Genomic DNA, 22,468 nt, shown 5'->3' with positions numbered 1-22,468 from the left:
TGCTAAACCAATTAGCACTGCTTGTTGGCACACTTCTATCATTATGATACAATTTTTTCCCTTATAATATAAATACAAACTTGGAATTAAAATGGTTTTTAAATAATTGAAAGTATTTAATTCTTATCCATTTTAGCTCATCTTGCATTATTCTACACCATTCCTTTATTCCGCCATTCCACAGTCACTGAAAAAGTGGAAAGGGGGCTGATTGGATTGAATCATGAAAAAAATCAGGAATTTCAAAAGGTGAAGGTGAGGGAAAAAAAGCATCCCAAGCATGGGAAACAGTTAGGCAATGAGTCTTAAAAGTTGGTAATTTATGATCCATTCCTTGTCAGATCAGATTAGATCTTGGTAATTTATGGTCCATTCCTTGTCAGATCAGATTAGGTCTTTGTTGCTTTCACCTCCTAATGTGTCCAATGGAAAAGTTGGGGGGAGGAGAATTGTTCATGGCAATTTTTTGTCTTTCTTTGTGCTCATATAATTTTTCCCCCTAAGGAAAGGAAACTGTAGCTAAAAAGGAAAACTCACAGATGGCCCTTGGAAACCAGTTTCAATGTGCTTCTCTCACCTTTCTGGATCTGTTTCCTTGATTGAAATGCATTGTGTAAGCTAATGGGGCCTTCTAGCTCTAAATTTGTGACCTTGCACTTGACTTTTATGCTCAGATCTCATCGATGTGGGAATTTTTTATTGGGACCTTCCTAGTGAGAATATACATGAACTCCAAAGTCATTCCCTGCTCTAAAATTCAATGATTCTAAGCTATGCATTTCTGAATATACTGCTCCACTTTTAGGTGAAGACAGCAAAAATTTTAGATCTATATGTTATAAGAATATAATATATTCATAAATAATACATTTTTAAAACAAGCTTTAAAAAAAGCAATTAAAAACTTTTAAACTGTGATAATTACCAGCAAGAAGAGGCATAGTATACAGTTCCATAGAGAAGATACTTTGTTTCTTGGCCAGTGTTGATTCTGAGTCGTCCTCATTTGTTCTAAATTTCCTCTTTTTTTTGAATGAAATTCTTCTTGCTAGATCCTTTCCTTTAACAGTGAAAAAAGAAGGATCAATGTAAAGCAAGAAAAAAAAATTAAAACTAAACTAAAATCAAGGTGACAAAATAATTCTTAGAATGAATATTTATGATTTTAACTAGACATTTCAGGCCATTCTCCTTATCATACTATTAAGGACTTTAAAATCTATTGATGGATTTTGTTGAGGTTCCTCAACAAAACAAAACAAAAAAGTTTAAGAAAAAACTTTCATGTTAGATTCTATCTTGGGCTCAGCATTAGAGCACATTGAGATGTTTTTAAATATTGATTGACTTTGTTATTTATGATAGCAGCTCTCCATTGTAATTCTGTATTCTCTCCAAATTGGATACACATGACTTCTCTTAATTCAAGTACTGAAATGTGACAGTAACAAGGGAACACCCCTTATAGACATCAATTGAGCAGCCAATACTAGACATTATTTTCTAGCCATCTATGAATCCATCTAATTCATAAGCTATGTTGTCAAGTGCCCTGATGAAATCAATGTATATTGATTTTGATAGAATCAGCCTAATCTGCCAGTTCACATATCTGCTTTAACATAAAAGATATTGTGGTTAGTTTGGCATGAGTTGTGAACTGGTGCTGACTCCAAAAAATCTTGGACAGTGATTCTACCATCATTTCTTATCCTTTCTGGCACTTTGCCAGAAATTCATATCAAATTAACTGAAATGTAGCTTCCAAGACTGGTCAAAAAATCATAAAACTGAAAGAGACAACAGAAGTCATTTATATTTGGAGGAACAATCTTCTAATTCTGCAGATAAAGAAGCCAAGGCCCTAAGAGGTAAAAAACCTGCCAAAGGTCCCACAAGTAGCTAAACCAGGATCTGAACACAAATTCTTTCATTTCAAATCCAACAGTCTTTCCACTGTGCCTTTCAGATTCCCCCCACTTCCATTTTTCCCTTTAAAATATTAATGCAAAATTTGCACAATCTACTAATCCACCCCCTCAGGTTCAGTGATTTATGAAAGTGTCAGTAGTGTTTCTGAGACTACATCGGGATTCAATTCATTTGAGTCTAGAGGACTGAATCTATTTAAAGCAAATGGATACTTTCTCTTTAGCTTCTCACCCATATTGGAATTTAATTTTTCCCTAATTATATTTGTTACAGTCTTATGCTCAAAGATCATTTCTTTTGATGGGAAAGATGAAACTTCAGTGGGAGTTGAGTAGTTCTATCATCTGTTAACATTGTACTATGGACTCAAACAGGGAAACCCATCATCCTTCACAAATTCACAGAAAAATACCAGAACTTAAAGAGAACTTTGAGGTCCAATATCTCCTTTCAAAAATGAAGAAAAGACCTAATGGCCTAATGGCCTAAAGACTGTTAAGGTGATTTTTCTATTTAAACCTAAGTTGTCCCAAATCCAAAGTTTCCTTTATTATTCTGCAATGTACATCCTTTCTCTTGTTCTTGCTCTGAACATCTAAGAGTCCTTTTTGTGATCCTCAGAAATTCTCACCTAATTTGGGGTGGTAGCCTTACTGAAATTATGACTATGGTTTTCTGCAACTTTCCTATGTTTCCTTAATTATGGCTCTCTTTCACCTTTAATACAGCCCTTTTAAAATATGAATTAAAGATGCCTTTTTTTGAACACCCTGATTTGTTTAACTGGCTCCCTTTTTCTTCCACATTATGATCCCATAATTTTGATACTGACCACAAACCATCCCTTTTAGAAGTTTTGGTTACAGAATCATAGATACCATTTCTTTTTCTTTCTTTCTTTTTTTGCTGAGGCGATTGGGATTAAGTGACTTGCCCAGGGTCACACAGCTAGGAAGTGTTTGTCAGATTTGAATTCTCCTCCTGACTTCAGGGCTGGGACAGATACCATTTATTAAATAACAATGATATCATTATATGATATCACAAGTTATATTATTGTTATTTAGAATTACAGGGTAGCATTATGCTCAGTATTCTTTTTCTTGACTATCATGGGCAGTTAAAGTTACATAGTCGCTATTTCCCAAGATTCCTGTCACTTCCAGGTTTCCATGTTTGGTCAAAATTAAGTTCAGAGCAACAATATTGCTTGTTGCTCCTTTAATCTTCAGGAAAAAGTGAAAGTGTAACCAAAGCAAGTGAAGAATTTATCAGAATGACTGATGGAAGTGGATCCCTTCGATAAAGAGATCTAATTCAGTTTCAATTGATCAAGGATGGACAGAAGCAGCTACACCCAAAGAAAGAACACTGGGAAATGAATATAAACTGCTTGCATTTTTAATTTTTCTTCCCGGGTTATTTATACCTTCTAAATCCAATTTTCCCTAGTCAACAAGAGAACTGTTCGGTTCTGCACACATATATTGTGTCTAGGATATACTGTGGCATATTTAACATGTATAGGACTGCTTGCCATCTGGGGGAGGGGTGGAGGGAGGGAGGGGAAAAATCGGAACAGAAGTGAGTGCAAGGGATAATGTTGTAAAAAATTACCCGGGCATGGGCTCTGTCAATAAAAAGTTATTTAAAAAAATAAAATGGAAAAAAAAAGAATTTATCAGGATGAGACTTCAGACAGATGCCTAAATAACTTATATTGTTGATCATTACTATCCTATATTGTGTTTCTACATTAGTTTGATAATTTGTATTTGGAAGCATTCTTTATGCTGCCTATTTTATCTATAATAATGCTCCCAAAACAGTATTATTTTCTATTCTCTTTTACCTTGGTCCAAGTGCTAATGTGTTTCTATCTTTCAGATTATAAATTCCTATAACCTTCCAATATGCAGGGCTATATTCTTTATTTCTATCTGATCTGTTTCTTTTAAATGGGTATATAATTCCATTACTATATTCTGGTCACACATGCTACAATCCAAATCTTAGGCACATCCGAGCTCATATTAATTTCAAGTTCAGTTTGTTCATTATCTATAATTCCATCTACTGGTAGATGAAAATCTGAGGTCAGAAATAATTGTCCCTCTCCCATTAGTTTCTCTTGAAAATTGATCTTAGAAACTTTTTTATCACTATTGTAAATGGTATCAGGTTTTTTTTAATTTTAATTTTAATTTAATTTTAAAGCAAATTACTCCCTTTCCTCTTAATTTTAATCTAAAAACCTATTTACTTGGTTCCTTTGTCACATTTATCCTGATCTTTGAAATATAGACTCTATTTTTTGCACAAAGGCCATGATTATAAGAAGTTATGATCCTCTCTCCCATACTTTTCTTTCAATACCTTGACACTCCTTAGGTCTTCCATTTTCTTAGAAAAAAATAAACACTTCCCCTAAAAGAAACAAAGATACAATATATCCCAAAGTCCTTCAGTTTTCCTGTACAAATGCTTCAAAATCACTAGCAATACAATCTATGTTTCATCTGGTGATAGACATTCAGCTGCAAAAGTGGTAAGAGCTCTAATGGCCCCTCAAATAATAAGAGAAATCTACCATATTTTCCTTTTATATTTTCAAAAAGCAAACAATGCCATTTCCTTCAACTATAGCATCTTAAAGAGATTTGATTATGCTTCAGATGAAAAGTAGAACTTTTTTTTTTAATTTTTATTTAATAATTACTTTATATTGACAGAATCCATGCCAGGGTAATTTTTTTACAACATTATCCCTTGCACTCATTTCTGTTCCGATTTTTCCCCTTCCTCCCTCCACCCCCTCCCCTAGATGGCAAGCAGTCCTATATATGTTGGATATGTTGCAGTATATCCTAGATACAATATATGTTTGCAGAACCGAACAGTTCTCTTGTTGCACAGGGAGAATTGGATTCAGAAGGTAAAAATAACCCGGGAAGAAAAACAAAAATGCAGATAGTTCACATTCGTTTCCCAGTGTTCTTTCTTTGGGTGTAGCTGCTTCTGTCCGTCATTTATCAATTGAAACTCAGGTCTCTTTGTCAAAGAAATCCACTTCCATCAGAATATGTCCTCATACAATATCGTTGTTGAAGTGTATAATGATCTCCTGGTTCTGCTCATTTCACTCAGCATCAGTTCATGTAAGTCTCGCCAGTCCTCTCTGTATTCATCCTGCTGGTCATTTCTTACAGAACAATAATATTCCATAACATTCATATACCACAATTTACCCAGCCATTCTCCAATTGATGGGCATCCATTCATTTTCCAGTTTCTAGCCACTACAAACAGGGCTGCTACAAACATTTTGGCACATACAGGTCCCTTTCCCTTCTTTAGTATTTCTTTGGGATATAAGCCCAATAGAAACACTGCTGGATCAAAGGGTATGCACAATTTGATAACTTTTTGGGCATAATTCCAGATTGCTCTCCAGAATGGTTGGATTCGTTCACAACTCCACCAACAATGCATCAGTGTCCCAGTTGAAAAGTAGAACTTAAAAATTATCATTTTCTTCATTATATAGGGTTGGGAGCTCATTTATTTCTGTTTTTCCCAGAACTTTTTTTTTGAGAAAAGGTTCTTCAAATCTAATTAGATCTTGGAAGCTACATTAACTTGCCCAAATATTCTAGGTGAAAATGAACTTATCACTCTGCCACTTTTCGTGGCAATGTGTTTTGTGACAATAAAAGTATATTTGTAGTCAGAGGTGGAAGGTTCAAATACTGACTCCATTACTATCTGTAAAACTTTGAGCAAGTCATCTAATCACTTTAGGCCTCAGTTTTCTAGTATTTAAAAATGAAAAGATTAAACCAGATAACTTAAGCATCTCTTCCATCTTTAAATCCTATGAACTATGAATATTAGAGTGACATTGAAACATTTCTGAAATTCTTGCTAGTTATGATGAACGATATTAAAAGTGAATTCAATCCTTGAAAATTTGCTGTCTATAATTCCACAACATTTTTCCCCTAATTCCAGGTCTAATTATGTTCTACTATAAGTGTTCAAATTCTTCCAATCCCCAATACTTTGCATCTTTTCCGTAGCCAAGGATGAGCTGGGCTGATTCAGTTGTTTGAGTGTTTCTTTGGTCTCAGATTGTTTTTCTATAGTGAATGCTGATCCTCTTGCTATATCCCACCTAGATATTCACAAGGGGAAAAAGAGGGAAGGGAGAAAAACCTTTGTTAATACCTTTTTTTTCTTTCAAAAAAGATCTCATTTGGGGGATACATTTGAAGGATTCAAACCAATATGGTATTTTAAATGCTTTTTTAAAAAATTATGATCTTAACAAATACCAAACAAAATTAACATCTCCACATACAAATCAGAACAGAAAAAGGAATTGCATATGAAACTTCAAATTTGCACTATGTACAACTTTTTTCCTCATAAATAAATTTAACATGGTAGCATCCCAAACTGTCTTGTTTATCTGCTTCCTTCCAGATCAACATGGTTTGCCTTACATATTCAGATAGGTCGCAGGAGAAAAAATGCTTTATAAATTGTAAAATTCAATATGTAAATATGAATTGCTAGGCTTTGATCTCATGAATACTTAGAGTCTCATCTGTGGTTTGATAGGAACGTGGAAGCCAGTAAACTTTAGTTTGAATCCCACCTCTGTCATTTGCTACCTGTGTAACCTTGGACAAATTCTTTAATCATTCTGAGTCTAGTTTCCCATTTTGTAAAATGAGATAGAATTGGACCTCTAAGGTTCCTAAGTGGACCCTAGGGTCTCCCTACTGAGATCCTTAAGGACACAGAACTTTGGGAATTGTGATACAAGATGTTTTAATGTCCATACTACTTCTCAGTTATCGCTATATGTAAAACAGAATATATCCATATTGAAGTACAAATTAATATCTTTCTCCTCTTCCTTTTCTTTTTTAAAAGAAAAGAAAGGGTCTCTCTTTCTCACTCAGATTATCAAAATAGAAACTACTCATGGGCCCAATCTCACTCTGATTGATACAGTCACTCTGACCCCTCAGTTTGCTTGTCCTTAGGCAATCTGTTAGTCCTCACTCCCAGAGGGTCACCATATGAATGCCAGACTTAGGACCAACTAGCATAGCACATTGCAACTTAAAACCAGAGTTCAAGAGATTTGCTAGCTTCAGCCTCCTCCAGTAACTGAGATTAAAAGTGCGCATCAATAGCAAAGTCTAATATCTTTTCTTTTTTCCCTTTTTTTCTTTTTGAGGCAAGTGGGATTAAATGATTTGCTAGGGTCACACAGCTATTAAGTATCTGAGGCTGTATTTGAATTAGATCTTCCTGACACTAGGATCAGTGCTCTATCCAATGGGCATGTAGTTGCCCCATAATGTCTAATTTCTTAAGAGTTTTCACTTTTCACATATAATGCCTCTCTGGAAGCATCTGGAAATAAATAACAGCTCATATTTATATAGAATCACAGAATTTCAGATTTTGAGTAGCTCTTAGAGCTTCCCATTTGCATCTCTAGTTCAATCTGTACCCAAAGCATGAATTCTCTCTGCAATACCACTGAATAGTAATCATGGAACATCTGAGCATCTGTGTGAAGAGACTTTTAGATAGCTTGTATTTTGTAGAATTTCTTTCAAATATTAATACAAAATCTACTGCCTTGTAATTTCCACCCATTGCTATCAGATTTGGCCTCTGAGCAGAATCAGTCCAATCTTTTTCTCATGTGGTTCTTTTAAATACTTAAAGATGACCATATGTGTCTCTCTAAATCTTCTTTTTTCTAAGCTAAACATATCTAGTTTTTTTCCATTGGTCTTAATGCAGTTTGAGAATCTGACAAAAACAGAATATAGCCCAACTTATAAGTCACTTTTTATGGATCCTAATATTCTATTATTTTAAGATCCCATAAACTTCTTTGTACATCACATTATATTACTGACTCATATTAGGCTTGTGATTCATTAAAATTCTTAGTCATCTGAACATGGAATACTTTCCAACCAAATTTCAGTTGTATTGTAGCATAACAGTTGATTTATTTAAACTAAGTGAAAACTTATTACATTTCATCTTGCTATCATTTGACCATCATACCAGCCTATTATGATCTTTTTACATCCTGATTCAGTGTTACAATATTTTGAGTTTTGTGTTATCCAAATTGAGATGCAAGTAATCCATTCATTTCAATTTACTATGTTCAAGGAACTGGGTTATAGTGCTAAGAGCACAAAAAGATGAAAAAACAATCTGCTAGAAGATATTACTTGTAAACAAATAAGCATAATATAGAATATGATAAAAAGCTAAGAAGAGGTACAGATAAAGAGCTTTCTATAAATTTGAGGAAGGAGAAGAAATCAGAAGCTTCATGGAATGGCAGCACCTGAACTGGAAAAAAGCTGAGGGAAGAAGATTTTCCTTTTGTCGGTATGGAGAGATAACCTGCCAAGCATAGCATAAAAATGTATATAGCGGGGCAGAATTTAGTTGGCTGAGCAAGAGGAAGCATTACAGCCTAGCTCACCCACCACACCTTCTTGACAAACCTCCAAAAAATGTATCAGATTGAATTCTAAGTGAGAAGTCCAAGAGAAATTCACAAGTCATGTTTTCCAACTCACAGATGTTTATAGAAACAAAAAAGAGATTTATGTGTCCAAAATTATCCATTTCACCTCCTATGAACGTCTTTATCTCTTGTTTAGTCATGAATTCTTCCCTTATCCATAAATCTGACAGATAATTTATTCCACACTCATTTAATTTGTTTCTTATATCATCTTTTATGCTTAAGTCATATACTTGCTTAAAATTTATCTTGGTAGAAAATATTTTAATGATCTAGAAAAAATAATAACAAAATTCATATGGAACAATAAGTCGAGAATCTCAAGGGAATTAATGAAAAAAAAGTCAAATGAATGTGGCCTAGCTGTACCTGATCTAAAATTATATTATAAAGCAGCAATCACCAAAACCATTTGACATTGGCTAAGAAATAGATTAGTTGATCAGTGGAAAAGGTTAGGTTCACAAGACAAGAATAGTCAACTATAGCAATCTAGTGTTTGATAAACCCAAAAATCCTAACTTTTGGGATAAGAATTCATTATTTGATAAAAACTGCTGGGATAATTGAAAATTAGTATGGCAGAAATTAGGCATGGACCCACACTTAACACCGTATACCAAGATAAGATCAAAATGGGTCCATGACCTAGGCATAAAGAATGAGATTATAAATAAATTAGAGGAACATAGGATAGTTTATCTCTCAGACTTGTGGAGGAGAAAGAAATTTGTGACCAAAGATGAACTAGAGACCACTATTGATCACAAAATAGAAAATTTTGATTATATCAAATTAAAAAGCCTTTGTACAAACAAAACTAATGCAAACAAGATTAGAAGGGAAGCAACAAACTGGGAAAACATCTTCGCAGTTAAAGGTCTGATAAAGGCCTCATTTCCAAAATATATAGAGAACTGACTCTAATTTATAAGAAATCAAGCCATTCTCCAATTAATGGTCAAAGGATATGAACAGACAATTTTCAGAGGATGAAATTGAAACTATTACCACTCATATGAAAGAGTGTTCCAAATCACTATTAATCAGAGAAATGCAAATTAAGACAACTCTGAGATACCACTACACACCTGTCAGATTGGCTAAGATGACAGGAAAAAATGATGAATGTTGGAGGGGATGCAGGAAAACTGGGACACTAATGCATTGTTGGTGGAGTTGTGAACAAATCCAACCATTCTGGAGAGCAATCTGGAATTATGCCCAAAAAGTTACCAAATTGTGCGTACCCTTTGATCCAGCAGTGTTTCTATTGGGCTTATATCCCAAAGAGATACTAAAGAAGGAAAAGGGACCTGTATGTGCCAAAATGTTTGTGGCAGTCCTGTTTGTAGTGGCTAGAAACTGGAAAATGAATGGATGCCCATCAATTGGAGAATGGCTGGGTAAATTGTGGTATATGAATGTTACAGAATATTATTGTTCTGTAAGAAATGACCAGCAGGATATCAGAGAGGCTTGGAGAGACTTACATGAACTGATGCTAAGGGAAATGAGCAGAACCAGGAGATCATTATACACTTCGACAACGATACTGTATGAGGATGTATTCTGATGGAAGTGGATTTCTTTGACAAAGAGACCTAACTCAGTTTCAATTGATAAATGATGGACAGAAGCAGCTACACCCAAAGAAAGAACACTGGGAAACGAATGTGAACTATTTGCATTTTTGTTTTTCTTCCCGGATTATTTTTACCTTCTGAATCCAATTCTCCCTGTGCAACAAGAGAACTATCCGGTTCTGCACACATATATTGTATCTAGGATATACTGCAACATATCTAACATATATAGGACTGCTTGCCATCTAGGGGAGGGGATGGAGGGAGGGAGGGGGAAAATCGGAACAGAAGCGAGTGCAAGGGATAATGTTGTAAAAAAAAAAAAATTACCCTGGCATGGGTTCTGTCAATATAAAGTTATTATAAAATAAAATAAAATATAAAGATGCCAAAAAAAATTATCTTGGTACACAACATGAGATGCTAATCTATAGCTAGTTTCTTCCAGACTGCTTTACTTTTTTCCAAATTTTTCTGAATACTTGGTAAGTTCTGAAATCTTTGAGTTTTTTGAACACTAGGTAATAATGATTTGTTTGCTTCTCTATAATGTGTACCTAATCAGCTTCTCTATTTCTTACTTAGTACCAAATTGTTTTAATGATTACAATTTTATTAATGATATCAGTTACTATTAGGTCCCCTTCCTTCCTTTTTTTTTCACTGATTGCTTTGTTATTCTTGATTTTTTGTTCCTCTAGAAAATTTTTGTTATTTTTTTCTAGCTCTCAAAAGTAAATTCAAATACATACAAGATATTTGATAAATATTTGTTAAATATTTCTCAATTACATTATAATTGATGGAGGCTATTATTTGGAAGAGTTCCAAGACTCTCATCATTTGCCATTTTTACTCTAATCTGTTGGTAGTTTGATTGGTATAGCACTAAACAAGTAAATGAATTCAAGCAGTATTGTCATTTTTAGTGTATTGACTTGATCTAGCCAGGAGAAATTAGTATTTCTCCAATCATTTATATCTGTTTTAAGTTGTATAAACAATGTTTTGCAATGGTGTTCATGTAGTCTTGGAAGATAAATTACCAAGTATTTTATATTATCTATTGTTATTTTAAAGGAAATTTTTCTTTCTGCTGGTTTTTGTTGTCAATGTACAGAAATGTTGATGATTTCTATGGGTTTATTTTATACCCTGTAACTTTGCTGAAGTTGTTCATTGTTCCAATCCCATTTTGAGCTGACTCTCTAGAAACCAGTATATCATCTGCAAAAATGATAATTTTGTTTTCTCTATGTCTGTGCTTATTTCTTTGATTTCTTTTTCTTGGCAAAGACAATAAAGTGATTTATCATTTCCTTTGATTAAGGCAAACAAAGTTACACAGCTAGGTCTGAAGCTGGATTTGAACTCAGGATCTTTCTAATTCCAGGCCCAGTGCTGTGTACACTATAGCACCACTTAGCCAACTCCTGAGATTTCTTTTTTGAACATATCCAATTTCTATTCTTAAGGATAATTAAATAGCATAATGGATAGACTTGGAGTCAGGAAAACCTGAATTCAAATATAACCTCAGAGACTTACTATGTGATCCTGGGCAAATCACTTAATCTCTACCTCATCTGTCTCATCTATAAAATGGAAATAATCATAGCACTATCTCTCAGAGGAACTATGAAGATCAAATAAGACACTACTTGTAGAAAGCAATAAGCACAGTGACTGACAGATAGTAAATGCTACATAAATGTTAATTGTAATTAATCCCTTCCCATTTCATGGATTGTTGTTCAGGGCCAGACCCAATTCAGGATAATGCTGGTGATTCAGTCTCATTATTGGAACAAAAACAAGACATTTGTAAAGCTTATATTTGTAGAGTTTTTAATAAAGAAGGTAACTCCACAATTTTATAAAGCGAGGATACAGAGCTGTTTCAAAAAACACAGCTTCTGGTGAGCTCCCCACCCAATTCTTCCTGGGAGCAGACGTTCCAGGGCAAAAGAATATGGTGCTTTGGATGGCACGTTAAATCCATCAAGTCTGATGAACCCCAACTATTTATGCAACCAGATACTTTAGGCAACTGGGAAATAATGTAATTCCTTAGTCTTCAGTCTCTGTGGTTGTTAAGGAGGCGGGCAGAGGCAGTCCCTCATTTCTATAACATTTACTCTCTTGGATATTAACTATTGGTGGTGTTGCTGATGAAGGCAAGAGTGACAGGCAGGCCCCTTATCTACATGGGTTTCTATCATATTATCCTCCTATGCTAGACTTAGGGCATTTCTGAACTATTCATTTACTGTCCAAGTAGTCTATAATGTATTTGGATGATAATGCCTCTGAGACTACACGACTTTATCTCATTATGGTTCATGGATTTGCTCATTGTTATACACACACACACACACACACACACACACACACACACAGAATATTACTTCATCTTAAGTTTCTTTTGATTATGGGATACATTTCAAGAGCCCTGCATAATACTGATCTTTTTGTTTGAGAGGCTTATTTGTTATTGGAAGACTTACTTGTAGTCAACTTGTCTCTCTGTCAATTTTTCCTAAGGCTATTTCCTTTTCAAATATCCATTTCTTCTGTCTTCACAGTATATGCTATTTTGTTAAATAGATAATCCTAGGATTGTTACTCTAAATTTCTTACCTTCTTTTTAAAATAGTAATTTTTTTAAAGCCCTTTTGCTTCTAAATTCTGCAGTTAAGTAACCTAGGTTTTCATAGTCTCCTTAAAGATTCTAGCTATTTCCATAGTTGATTCTATATAAACCACCAAAAGTGAGTTTTATTAGTCTGATTAATTGTTTATTAATTGTTTTTATTAATATTGTTTATTTATTTGTTTGTTTTACTATAGTTTTTTTATTTACAAGACATATGCATGGGTAATTTTTCAACATTGACCTTGCAAAACCTTCTGTTCTGTTTTTCCCTCCTTCCCCTCCCTCCCTCCCCTAGATGGCAAAGAGTCCAATACATGTTAAATATGTTAAACTATATGTTAAATACAATGTGTGTATACATATTTATACAGTTACTTTGCTGCACAAGAAAACTGATTAATCTTAACAGTTTATTAGTCATCTAAGTCTCTCTTAGAAGGTTCTCAGTCACATTGGAAATACACATGCCTTCCGGTTTACAGAGAACTTTTGTCATAGCAAAACAGGTAGTGTTAATTTTATTTTACAAATAAATCATCCAAAGCTCAGAAAAAATTTCAGAAGCTCAAAGTTAGAAGGATTATCAGAAATCATTTAGTTCATCCCATTGCTGAGCAGCAATCTCACTGCTTATTATCACTTATGAAAGATGCTAACTGACTAGTCTGGGGTCCCACAGCTAATAAGAAGTAGAGCCAAGGACTCAACATGATTTCAAGTCTGAGGTTCTTTCTAATTGCTGTATGCTATTCTTGGGTATGATCATGCTGTAGGTGGAGAAAACTTAGGGAATGCATTTGGGATAATCTGATATTCACATATCATTGATAGAAAGAGAAAGCTGATATTACCATGTTAGGGAGTACAAATATCAAAGGATCTTGGGAAATGCTGTATTTCAAACATAATTGTAGGGGCAGCTGGATGGCACAGTGGACACCATACTGATCCTGGAGTCAGGAGCTGTACTTAAACCTAGCCTCAGATATTTGACACATGTGACCCTAGCCAAGTCACTTAACATTATGTTAATTAACATTAACACTACCTTATCAAAAAAAAAAAAAAAAAAAAAAAAAAAGCAAAAGCAATAAGCAAACAAAACCAGGATTGTACTGGAGAACTCTTGAAGCAGATGAGCCCAAATGAGCTGAACAAGCCAAGTCAATGAAGAACTATGGCCCAGTAATGCCTGAAAACTAGTAACAAGCCTAGGTAAGCCTGCAAAAGGAAGATCAACTTTATATGAAATATTTTCACTCTTAATAAGAAGCTGAACATGGTTACTGAATTCTGGTATTTAAAAAATATGTTAGAACTAAATAAAAGACTAAGTTCAAGATGTCAGTAACAAACTCTAGATCTAAAGCAATTTAGCTTTCTATATCTTGTTTGTACATAGTTGGTTGCATGTTCTCTCACCCATTAAGCTAGAATACTTTAAGAACAGGAACTATCTTTTGCTCTTAAAAAAATTATTATTATTATCAAATTGTACAATGTCCTGAAGTCAGGCAGAATTAAGTTCAAATCCAGGCTCAGACACTTACTAGCTGTGTAACTCTGGGCAAGTCACTTAAATCTTGTCTGCCTTCATTTTACTCATCTATAAAGTGAGCTAAAGATAGAAAAGGCAAATTACATCACTAGCCAAGAAAATTCCAAATGGAATCATGAAGAGTTGGACATGAATGAAAAAAACCACTGAACAAAGAACTTAGCACAGTTCTAGGCACCTAATTTATGTTTATTAGCTTGCTGAATATATAACTAAGATAAAAGATGTCATATAGAATGAGGATCACCCAAAATCAAATTCAATATGGTGTCATGATTTTACCTAGTCTGACCCTGTGCAAGAACAAGAAAAAAGTGCCCAAGCTTACGTTTTCTACCAAGTTTAAGTAGAAATATCAGAAACAGAGAAGTCAGAAAAGGTACTTTTAAGATTTCACAAATTTTTATAGCAGTCCTTTTTGCAGTAGCAAGGAACTGGAAACTGAGTGGATGCTCATCAGTTGGGGAATGGCTGAATAAGTTGCCGTATGTGAATGTTATGGAATATTATTGTTCTGTAAGAAATGATTAGTAGAATGATTTCAGAAAGGCCTGGAGAACTGATGCTAATGTGAAGTGAGTAGAGCCAAAAGAACACTGCACATAGCAACAACAAGATTAGGTAATGATCAATTCTGATAGACTTGGCTCTTTTCAACAGTAAGGTGATTCTGGCCAATTTCAATAGAATTGTGATGGAGAGAGCCATCTGCATTCATAGAGAGGACTATGGGGACTGAAAGGGGAGCACAAGATAGTATTTTCAACTTTTTGTTGTTGTTTGCTTGCTTTTTGTTTTCTTTCTCATTTTTTCCTTTTTTGATCTGATTTTTCTTGTGCAGCATGATAATTATGAAAATATGTATAGAAAAATTGTACATGTTTAATATATATTGGATTACTTGCTGTCTACAGGAGGACATGGAGGGAAGGGAAGGAGAAAAAAATTGGAACGCAAGGTTTTGCAAGGGTAAATGTTGAAAACTATCTTTGCATATGATTTGAAAATTAAAAGCTATTATTTAAAAAAAGAATTCACGGCTTCAAATAATGTGGCAAAGCACAGGAATTCTGGGAAACAAACTTGGAAAGTAAAATTTTAAAAGAGAGTCACATTCAACAACTTGTCAAATATTGTCTGCAGCTTCAAACCAAAGAACTATCTAAATACATGTTAAGGGTGAGAGTTGATAGAATAAGTCAATGAAATCATCTCACTTCTTCTAAAGTAAGTGATGACATACTTCACCTGATACCTTGACTAGGTAAGAACATGTCGTGTCCGAATCAAATCAATTATAAGTTTTAGACTAAGTATTAAAAGTTCTTGAAAGTTACTCTACAATATTGTATTAGAAACACTAGCCTCTGCAATAAGAGTCGAGAAAGAGATTAAAGAAATTAGAGTAGGCAATGAGGAAATCAAACTATCACTCTTTGCAGATGATATGATGGTATATCTAGAGAACCCCAGAGATTCTATTAAAAAACTATTAGAAATAATTCATAATTTTAGCAAAGTAGCAGGATACAAAATAAATCCCCATAAATCCTTAGCATTTTTATACATCACCAACAAAATCTAAGAGCAAGAGATACAAAGAGAAATTCCATTCAAAATAACTGTTGATAGCATAAAATATTTGGGAATCTATCTACCAAAGGAAAGTCAGGAATTATATGAGCAAAATTACAAAAAAGTTTCCACACAAATAAAGTCAGACTTAAATAATTGGAAAAATATTAAGTGCTCTTGCATAGGCCGAGCGAATATAATAAAGATGACAATACTCCCTAAACTAATCTATTTATTTAGTGCTATACCAATCAGACTTCCAAGAAAATATTTTAATGATCTAGAAAAAATAACAAAATTTATATGGAACAATAAAAAGTCAAGAATCTCAAGGGAATTAATGAAAAAAAAATCAAATGAAGGTGGTCTAGCTGTACCTGATCTAAAATTATATTATAAAGCAGCAGTCACCAAAACCATTTGGTATTGGCTAAGAAATAGATTAGTTGATCAGTGGAAAAGGTTAGGTTCACAAGACAAGAATAGTCAACTATAGCAATCTAGTGTTTGACAAACCCAAAGATCCTAACTTTTGGGATAAGAATTCATTATTTGATAAAAACTGCTGGGAAAACTGGAAATCAGTATGGCAGAAATTAGGCATGGACCCACACTTAACACCACATACCAAGATAAGATCAAAATGGGTCCATGACCTAGGCATAAAGAACGAGATTATAAATAAATTAGAGGAACATAGGATAGTTTATCTCTCAGACTCGTGGAGGAGAAAGAAATTTGTGACCAAAGATGAACTAGAGACCATTACAGATCACAAAATAGAAAATTTTGATTATATCAAATTAAAAAGCCTTTGTACAAACAAAACTAATGCAAACAAGATTAGAAGGGAAGCAACAAACTGGGAAAACATCTTCGCAGTTAAAGGTTCTGATAAAGGCCTCATTTCCAAAATATATAGAGAACTGACCCTAATTTATAAGAAACCAAGCCATTCTCCAATTGATAAATGGTCAAAGGATATGAACAGACAATTTTCAGAGGATGAAATTGAAACTATTACCACTCACATGAAAGAGTGTTCCAAATCATTATTGATCAGAGAAATGCAAATTAAGACAACTCTGAGATATCACTACACACCTGTCAGATTGGCTAAGATGACAGGAAAAAATAATGATGAATGTTGGAGGGGATGTGAGAAAACAGGGACACTGATGCATTGTTGGTGGAGTTGTGAACGAATCCAACCATTCTGGAGAGCAATCTGGAATTATGCCCAAAAAGTTATCAAACTGTGCATACCTTTTGATCCAGCAGTGTTACTTCTGGGCTTATACCCCAAAGAGATACTAAAGAAGGGAAAGGGACCTGTATGTGCCAAAATGTTTGTAGCAGCCCTGTTTGTCGTGGCTAGAAACTGGAAAATGAATGGATGCCCATCAATTGGAGAATGGCTGGGTAAATTGTGGTATATGGATGTTATGGAATATTATTGTTCTGTAAGGAATGACCAGCAGGATGAATACAGAGAGGCTTGGCGAGACTTACATGAACTGATGCTAAGTGAAATGAGCAGAACCAGGAGATCATTATACACTTCGACAACGATATTGTATGAGGATGTATTCTGATGGAAGTGGATTTCTTTGACAAAGAGACCTAACTGAGTTTCAATGGATAAATGATGGACAGAAACAGCTACACCCAAAGAAAGAACACTGGGAAACGAATATGAACTATTTGCATTTTTGATTTTCTTCCCGAGTTATTTTTACCTTCTGAATCCAATTCTCCCTGTGACATATATTGTATCTAGGATATACTGCAACATATCTAACATATATCGGACTGCTTGCCATCTAGGGGAGGGGGTGGCGGGAGGGAGGGGAAAAATCGAAACAGAAGCGAGTGCAAGGGATAATGTTGTAAAAAATTACCCTGGCATGGATTCTGTCGATATAAAGTTATTATTAAATAAAATTAAATTAAAAAAAAAAGAAAGTTACTCTAAAAATTGCAGTTTCAATACCCAGAAAGTCTGCTCAGATTAATTTTAAAACAGCAAACCAGTTTGAAATGAGGATATTTGAGGGGGACCCCGGACAGAACAGTTCTGGCCAAGTCACTGAGAAGCCATTAGGGGTTAGGGAGAGGAATCACTCAATCTCAGTTTTGGTTTTCACCTCCCACCTTACCCCACTTCAGCCTTTGTAGCTGGAAGAGGACCTTATAAATTTTTGAGAGTTGGAGGATTGGACTTCTATGAGAAACCACTTTGCATTCCCCAAAATAACAGCTGGTGGCAGTGTCTACATTGGGAACCTTGAACTGGCTGAATGTAATGAAGGTCAGGCTTCAAAGCTCCATAAGTAGTCCAGAAAAGTTAAAACATGCCTAGGGAAAACTTCTTGAGCATTCCCCAAAAAGGAGAAAGGATTCTGACTTTATCACTTTGCTATACATTTGCTGTCTAAGTTTGAATCTACTTTCCCCTGGTTGTTCTCTATACTTGTGTAAGAGAATGTCTCCCCCGACAAAGTGTGTCGCCACAAGTGGGAAAATGTGTTTGTGCCCACTGTACCACTGAAGTAAGGACCCATTTATAAAAGCTAATTAGAGCCAGCTGACTAAACTCATAATCATGGGGAAAAGCACACTAGTGGGGATTCCTATTCTATAGAACTGGAATAGATACCCATAAACATCTTAAGGTCCCTCTGAAGATGAAAAAATAAGCTTCTCAAACTCTGGTATATTAACAGTGAGAATAGAGACTTGGGAAGTAACACCAGAGTTTACAAGTGCTACTTATGTGTAGGGTAGACGTAACAATTCACTGAATATTGGTTCCACAATATACATCAGTAATTCGGTCAATGAGCATTTATTAAATTCTTTTACAAAGCATTGTAGTGGTATTGAGATACAAAGACAAAATATACATCCACAGAATAAAATTGTGTGTCTGTGTGTCTGTGTTTCCTGTCAAAAAAAGTATAGTAAACTTAAGAGTAAGGAACTCTGGATTCTGTCCCAGCACTCTAATTGGCTATATAACCTTATTAAATTGCTACACTTGCCTTTAATTTCCTTTTTTTGTAAAATAAAAAGTTGGATTAACTGATCATTTCCTTTTTTATAATCCTATTATATGCATGTATATATAAAAAATTATTAAGGAGCTACTATATGCCAATCATCATGCAAGGAACTAGGAGTACTTGCCCTCAAAGAAGTTACAACTTTTTTAGATCTATATGTTTCAAATGTGAAAATTAACCTTAAAATACAAAAACTTTACTAAAAGAGCTACTTTAGGAAAAATTTGAGATGCTTTACATGTCATCACCATTAAGGAATAAATTGGTATCTAATTTTAAATGTGAGGCAAAACAAAAAAAAACTTAATGTGCATAAATCTCAGGGGGAAAAGTAGAGCAAAGAAAAATTCTAAAGATCAAAAAAAGTTTTCAAACATTTTAATCCTCTAGAAAAGTCTCATTTCAATGATTCATGACAACACAGAGGTGACTTTGGATTCTTGAAGACTATATTTGATAGACTACAAACTCTGACAGGTACTGCCAAAGCTGGAAAATCTTCCCATCATATAAGGAGGAGAAAGGAAGCATATACTCTGTATCAAGCACTTTACAAATATTCTCTTTTGATACTCGCAACAACCCTGGGAGGTAGGATTTATGTGACTTGCCCAGGATCACAGAGTTACTAAATGTCTGAGGGTGGATTTGCCATCAGGTCTTCCTGCCCCAAGCCCCAGAGTTCCATAAAACTCTGTGCCAGCTAGATCCATTGTAAAAATTCCATAAAAAGTATTTCAAACTGAAAATCTCAACAATTTCTAGAATTGTTGAAGCAGAAAAAAAAAAAAAAAAAACAACAATGCTTCCCTGAAAGAACTAAAGAACAAATAAATGCCTGAAAGTTAGCCATCTTTAGATAAAGCCCTAGAAAGGAGCCTATATAGTTCCTTGGAATCAATAAATTTGAAACTCTGGTAAGTAACTAGTCTCTTCCAAAGCCAAGCTCTTAAGACAACATAAAGAAGTCTGCAATAAAAGGAAATACTGAAAAAGGTAAATGAGGAAGAGGAAAGGAAAAGGGAAAGGAGGAAGAGAAAGAGGAAGAGGAAGAAGAGGGAAGAGGAGAAAGTGGGAGAGGAGGAAAAGAAGGAGGAGGAGAAGAAAAAGAAAGAGGGGATGAAAAAGAGAAAGAGGAGGAGAAGAAGGAGGAGGAGGAGAAGGAAGATAAGGTAGAAGAGGGAGGAGGAGAAAGAATAGGAGGAGGAAGAGGAAGAGTGACAATGATAATGACTTTCAAGAAGGTTTGAAGCAGATATGAGAAAATAAAAGCAACAAAGGACACTAGATTGAGCATCAATAGACTTGACTCTGAATCCCATTTCTGACACACACTTTTTACCAGGGGCAAATTATTTGACTCCTCTGGGTCTCAGTTTCCCTATAATTAGTACCTCACTGGATTAAAAATTTGGATTAAATAAATTACCTGGTACTTCACAAACCACAAAGAACTCTGTAAATGTTAACTATATCATGGACAGTCATACAAGTTTCTAAGAATTTTCATTTAATTTAATTCTACTGGTGAATAAGCATCAAACTCCTCTTCTTCCCTCTCTGAATTCTGTGATTCTGTGGATTTTTACAGAATTTTTAAATTGCTTCAAGTAAAACATGGAATATTAATATAAAATAGAAAATTACATCTTCATCAAGACAATGTAATTTTTAAAATCCTCAATAAAAGCCCAAACCTATACAGTTTGTTTTTTCTGCTATTCTGAAATATAAAGGAGAATACATATTTCTTTCAGCAGGAAATTCTGCTGACAGGAAGATTGTGATGAAAACATTTGCAAAATGAAAAGTTCTATATAAATTAAAGCTATTATTCCTATTTTAAGCCTTTTAAGGCTTAAGTTTCGATAAAAATCCCAAATTTTTTTGTCTGTCTTTTCCATGAACATACATCAATATGACATCCTCAGTTTTCAATCCTTCCCTGAGATTCCTCAGAAATAATATTTCTCCAAGATAATCATCTCCTGCTCAACTCTCTTTCCCTGGACAAACAGAAAGAATATTAGCAATTTATTACAAATGATTATAGTTCTAGAGTCAGAAGGACGTGAGTTCAAGTGTGGCTTCAGACACTTCCTAGCTGGGCAAGTCACTTCATCCTGTTTGCCTCAGTTTCCTCACCTGTAAAATGAGCTGGAAACAGAAATGGCAAACCATTCCAATATCCTCACCAAGAAAATCCTAATTGGGATCATGAAGATTTGGGCATGATTGAAAAATGACTAAACAACAACAAAGTGCAATTTGATAACATGAACCATTGCCTGATTAGGGTTACTCCTAAATCAGACTTTATTAAGAGTCTTATAATTTTAGAAGAGGGGTTTTTGCCACTCAAATATAAAAATGATTCCTAAGGATATAAATAGAAAACCTGCTTACTGAGCAACAAAATCGTCTCCTTTCAAAGCCTTCTCAAATTCAAGATCCGTTTTGTAATAGGAGTCTCGAGCTGTTTAAAAGAATATTTAACATGTATTAGAAAATGATTCCATGAAAAACAAGTATTTCCCACAAAATTATCATGACATAAAATCCAAAAATTAAATAAATAAACTTGCAACTCTGAGAAACAGAAAGCAGAAAGACAAAATGAAGATTCCACTAATTTGGTCATGGATTTGGGGCATGTATTGTTTTTAAAATAAGGGAACTAGAATGAATTAAGAAAATCATAGACAACTTGTGCAAATTTATTAGATATTATATTTTTTAGTATACTGGAAGCAGGTAGATGAAGCAATAAATAAGAGAGCATGGCCTGAGTTCAAATTCAGTCTCAGCTTACTAGATGTATGACTCTTAAGTAAGTCACTTGTTTAACTTCATTTCCTCATCTGTAAAATGATCTGGAGAAAAAAATGAGAAACCTCTCGGGGATTTTGGCCAAGAAAACCCCAAAGGAAGTCATGAAGAGTTGGACATGACTGAAATGATTGAACAACAAAGTTTATTAGAAAAAGAATTAGAAAAAGATAGACATATCTGATTCTCTCATAATAATAATTTTAATAACGATTTTATTAATTATGAAAGAAAATGTCAAAGAAACTGAAAACTTCAAAAACTCACTTAAGAATTTTGTATCTCCATTGTTGGTGGAATTGTGAACACATCCAGCCATTCTGGAGCAATTTGGAACTATGCTCAAAAAGTTATCAAACTGTGCATACCCTTTGATCCAGCAGTGTTTCTACTGGGCTTATATCCCAAAGAAATACTAAAGAAGGGAAAGGGACCTGTATGTGACAAAATGTTTGTGGCAGCCCTGTTTGTAGTGGCTAGAAGCTGGAAAATGAATGGATGCCCATCAATTGGAGAATGGTTGAATAAATTGTGGTATATGAATGTTATGGAATATTATTGTTCTGTAAGGAATGACCAGCAGGATGAAGACAGAGAGGCTTGGAGAGACTTACATGAACTGATGCTAAGGGAAATGAGCAGAACCAGGAGATCATTATATACCTCAACAACGATACTGTTTGAGGA

The 22,468-nt window shown here is 34.4% G+C and overlaps 1 long non-coding RNA gene across 1 annotated transcript; it reads right to left on the bottom strand.

Moving 5' to 3' along the window:
- Window positions 1–936: 936 nt before the first annotated feature.
- LOC127553170 (uncharacterized) lies at window positions 937–21,432 on the bottom strand. The gene is made up of 3 exons (XR_007951686.1): window positions 21,359–21,432; window positions 5,994–6,106; window positions 937–1,060 (listed from the first exon to the last, which is right to left on the bottom strand). It is a non-coding gene; the product is annotated as an uncharacterized LOC127553170 (long non-coding RNA).
- Between the last annotated feature and the right edge of the window lie 1,036 nt (window positions 21,433–22,468).

The sequence above is a fragment of the Antechinus flavipes genome, chromosome 1 (assembly GCF_016432865.1).
Source record: "Antechinus flavipes isolate AdamAnt ecotype Samford, QLD, Australia chromosome 1, AdamAnt_v2, whole genome shotgun sequence".
Classification (NCBI taxonomy): Eukaryota; Metazoa; Chordata; class Mammalia; order Dasyuromorphia; family Dasyuridae; genus Antechinus; species Antechinus flavipes.
Note: the sequence above shows the minus strand (reverse complement) of the source record. Positions and strands in the feature narration are given on the sequence as shown.